General features: G+C 37.1%; 1 pseudogene; it reads left to right on the top strand.

Annotated features, from left to right (window-relative positions):
• Window positions 1-3034: 3034 nt before the first annotated feature.
• On the top strand, window positions 3035-3987 carry LOC104859180 (annotated as a pseudogene).
• Window positions 3988-4399: the final 412 nt, after the last annotated feature.

Raw genomic sequence — 4399 nt, 5'->3', positions numbered from 1 at the left:
GTTCTGTTGTTTAAATATTTTAAAATACAACACCATAAATTAGTTTTAAAGAATAGTGGAAATTTTATTGAAAATTCAAAGAGAATAATGTAAAGTGAAGTTTCCCCCATGGGGAAAAATCATATTTATAAAAGAATGTGCTAAAAGTGGCATCAAACATACCCTTACTTTTTTCACAGTAAAAATATCTAAAGAAAGCCATGGTGAAGTATGTGGCATTTTGTTTGATGTCTATGCAGTGCCAGTCCTTCAAGATTTTCTGCATATAATGCATGGATAATACTGATGGAAAATATACACACTTGTAGAGTTTAAATTGTGTGCATCTTTCTCATGTAGCATTTATCTAATAATACATTTCTATATTATACATAACCTTTTGTGAATCATGTTTCTAATTCTTTTACTATTTCATTTATTCTTGTTGCAATGTATTTTATCATATTTTGATACCAAGTGAATATTCGCAACCTTGAAATTCCTTTCCTCACATTTTTAATTTAAGCAAGATTTCAAAGGTAACTTTTGCTCATATATTCTTAACTGATAATGCTATTGCTCATGCTACAGTTTTTCTTCCTTTTTTCCTTCTTTAACTAGCCCAAGCAATGACTTTCTTCTGAGTGATGAAAAGTGCAGTGATCTTTGCTAATGAAAGATATACACAAGGACACCCATTCACACGTGCACAGACACAAAAGATTAGAAAAGTCAATTGAGGGCACATCCTATCTAGAATAGTACAGGCTGCTTTTGCTTGATTTATTGTTAATATCCTTGAAACATCTCCTTGTGCACTTAAACTTTGAGAATGTTGGGTATAATTATAGATAATTATAATACATAAATATTATGTATGTGCATAACATGCTGGTGAAACACACATTGGAAAAAGATCTCCATGCTACAGCTAATGAACGCACACTTTAAACAGTTTACATTACAAAAACGTAAAACATCTAGTTAAAGATTATCTTCCCATTCTAAAAGCAACTACTGGATAATAAAGTAAATTCAGAGCCTGTGACTCTCATTTTTCACCAAATGATCATTGTTAAGGTAACTGTTTTTATCTTCTCCTGGGGGAGATACAGCAGTGCTCACAAGGGACTTTCCTATTTGAATGCCTCCATATCAGAGTTCATGTAAAATTTTAAGTCTCTGTCTTCTAGAAAGGAATAATTCATTTTTATTTTTATCACTTTTATGAGACTCTGCATTTTACTTTTCTTAAATTTGGTTAGTAGTTTGTTTGCTTTTTAGTTTTATGTATTGGGGGGGGGTTCTAACTCATTCCAGAAAGCTTTTCCCATAGGATTGGGAATAACGTTTTAAACATAGTTCTCCTAGAGTTAATTGCTGAAGCAGATTGCTTGTATTCCCAAGGGATGATAGTATTACCAGGTTCAACTCTAAAGGCACAGATTTTCAGATTTCACTGCTCATGTCCACCCTCGTGTCTGTTTTCCACATCCTACAGCTCACTTAATGCATACTGGGTGGCACACTTTGAAAGAAAGGAGATAATTGTGGATTTATTTCAACAAGAAACTATTACAACTGTAAAGGAAATAAATAAGAAATGTAGAAACATTTAGAAATGCTAATTCTGTACTATTCAGGGGATTGCCAGAGATGAGTCAAGAAGAAGATCCACTTGGCAGTCTGACAGTGAAATCTTTGGCATAGTGTTATCAGAACTTGTGTGTAGATTTTTCCATGGCATGTGCCATAGGTCCATGGGTCTAAAAGAGTAACTGTCTCATCTGTAAATTGACAAGACATTCAGGTCATACTAGAACTTCCAAAAGTAAGAGTCCACCACTTCACAGCATACCATTTCCCTTCAATCCTGGGTTTTGGACTGGTCCATGACCTGTTAGGAATGAGGGCACAAAACAGGAGGTGAGCAACAGCAAGGTGATCAAGGCTTTGTCTTACACCCATTCGGCATGGCTTACATTACTGCCTGAGCTCTACCTCCTGTCTGATGAGCAGTAGCTTTATGTTTTCCCAGAAGCTCAAACTCTACCCTGCAATTGCCATGCAAAGGATCTAGGTTCCAAGCTCTTTAAGAGAATCTAATACTTGATAGTCTAGAATGGAGCTCAAGTGCTGATGCTCTGGCCAAAAAGCGGACGTAAACAGAGATTAATAGTAGCAGAGGTGTTTGCAGAGAGCATAATGCATCATCTGCTTGCAGAACCATACTAAAACTCACTCAGTGAGCGACAAGTGTAAGTTAAGATGCATCTCATGGCCCAGGATACAGTGGCAAGTGAGTTGATATATTTCAATTGTACAAACTATATCTGGTAACAGTTTATGTCAGCATCCAAGGCTAATGTCAGTTTGCATAAGACTTGCTCATTATTTTATTTACTTGATTCTGAATTATAGTGAGTCATATAATTATTTCATTCTATATTGCATTATAATAATAATAGAAATAAAGAGGACCACAGAAATTAATGCATTTGAATTGCCCCAACCTGATCCTCCACCCAAAGTCTCTGATAATAGTATCTTCCATGAAAATGGTCTACAGGACCAAAAAGGATGAGGGTATCTGCTCTACAAAAGAAATTTGCTATTTATTTTCATATTTATTTTTTAAGGCATGGACTGGAGAGAAAAATCCATCTCTTATGCTTTATTTTAATCCCAGGGTTAGCCACTAATTTGAAAAAAAAAACATGGACATTCAATAAAGGATGGAAGAGCTAGAAGAGGAGATAGAGAAGAAAAATAGAGGGGAAAAGGGGGCAGAAAAAGGTCTGAATTTTCACATGGGAATACAATGTGAATTCATACTTTTTGTTTCTTTTAAGGCACTGTTAGGAACTCTTCAGAAATATTACATGTACAGATAATATATGGTAAACATAGAATGTTCTTCCTCATTCTCAGAGCGCATATAACAGATATCTGTCAAAAATTTTCATTTCTATCATGCCCAGGAGAGTCTGATACTCAGCCAAAAACTATGTTTCATTTTATTTTTACAGTATCTTTGCACAGATTCACCAACAACATGAAATTCCAAAACCAAACACTTGTCACAGAATTCCTTCTCCTGGGACTGACAGATGATCCAGAAATGCAGCCTCTCATTTTCAACCTATTCCTGCTTATCTACCTTCTCACCATTGGGGGAAACCTGCTCATCATCCTGGCCATCAGCTTGGACTCCCACCTCCACACACCCATGTACTTTTTCCTCTCCAACCTATCCTTTACTGACATCTGTTTAAGCACTACCACCATCCCAAAGATGCTAGTCAACATCCATACACAGGATCAGAGAATCAGTTACACAGGCTGCTTCTCTCAGCTTTGTTTTGCATTAGTTTTTGGCTGTTTAGAAAATTGTCTCCTTGTGGTCATGGCCTATGACCGCTATGTGGCCATTTGTCAGCCCCTGAGATACACGGCCATCATGCATCCCCATCTCTGTGTCCTGCTGGTTCTACTCTCCCTTCTCATGGGCATTGTGCATGGTCTGCTCCACAGTCTGGCAGCACTGCCACTGTCCTTCTGCACAAATGTGGAAATCCCACACTACTTCTGTGAACTTGCTCAAATCATCAAGCTGGCCTGTTCCGATACCTTTATTAATGCCATGCTGATATATTCAGCAGCAAACACAGTTTTTGGTCTTCCTCTCATTGGAATTATTTTCTCTTATGTTAAATTGTCTCCTGTATTTTAAGAATGCCATCAGTTCGGGGAAGGTATAAAGCTTTTTCTACCTGTGGGTCTCACCTCTTTGTTGTTTTCTTTTTCTATGGTACAGGTTTTGGTGTATACTTGAGCTCTACCTTTAGTAACTCTTCTAATAAGAATGCAGTGGCTTCTGTAATGTATATTGTTGTCCCTCAGTTGATGAACCCTTTTATCTATAGTTTGAGGAACAAGGAAATGAAGACAGCTTTGAGGCGTCTCATTACTTGGAAGCCTATTTTATGTTGGGGTCTTGGGCTTTGAGCTAGCCTTTCTAGAATAGCACAAAATGAGAAGAATACGGGCTGGACAGAAGCCTCACTCTGTGTCACTAAAGATCTTCCAAATTTTCCACTTAATATGATGTCTAAGCATGTTTCAACTTGTACTTTGTGCTTCCCTTTGATTATCCAGTTCTGTTTGACAAATTATTTCCACCCGTGCACTCTGTTGTGGTGCTCTGATTTATTTAAAGAAAATCATGAATTGAGTCCTCAATTTTTTTCAGCTTTAATTGAGTTTATTGGTACATTTTAGGGATACAGTATAGTTACATTCATTGTTGGGATCTTGCACCTCTACATGACAAAGCTTGGTTCTCATTTTTCCCCTTGTCCCTGTCCTCCCTTTACCCCCTCTTCCCCTCCCCATCTACAACCACTTTATTTCCATCTTT

This window comes from Fukomys damarensis, unplaced genomic scaffold, assembly GCF_012274545.1.
Source record: "Fukomys damarensis isolate Sample0158 unplaced genomic scaffold, DMR_v1.0_HiC HiC_scaffold_30, whole genome shotgun sequence".
NCBI classification, from domain to species: Eukaryota; Metazoa; Chordata; class Mammalia; order Rodentia; family Bathyergidae; genus Fukomys; species Fukomys damarensis.
Note: the sequence above shows the minus strand (reverse complement) of the source record. Positions and strands in the feature narration are given on the sequence as shown.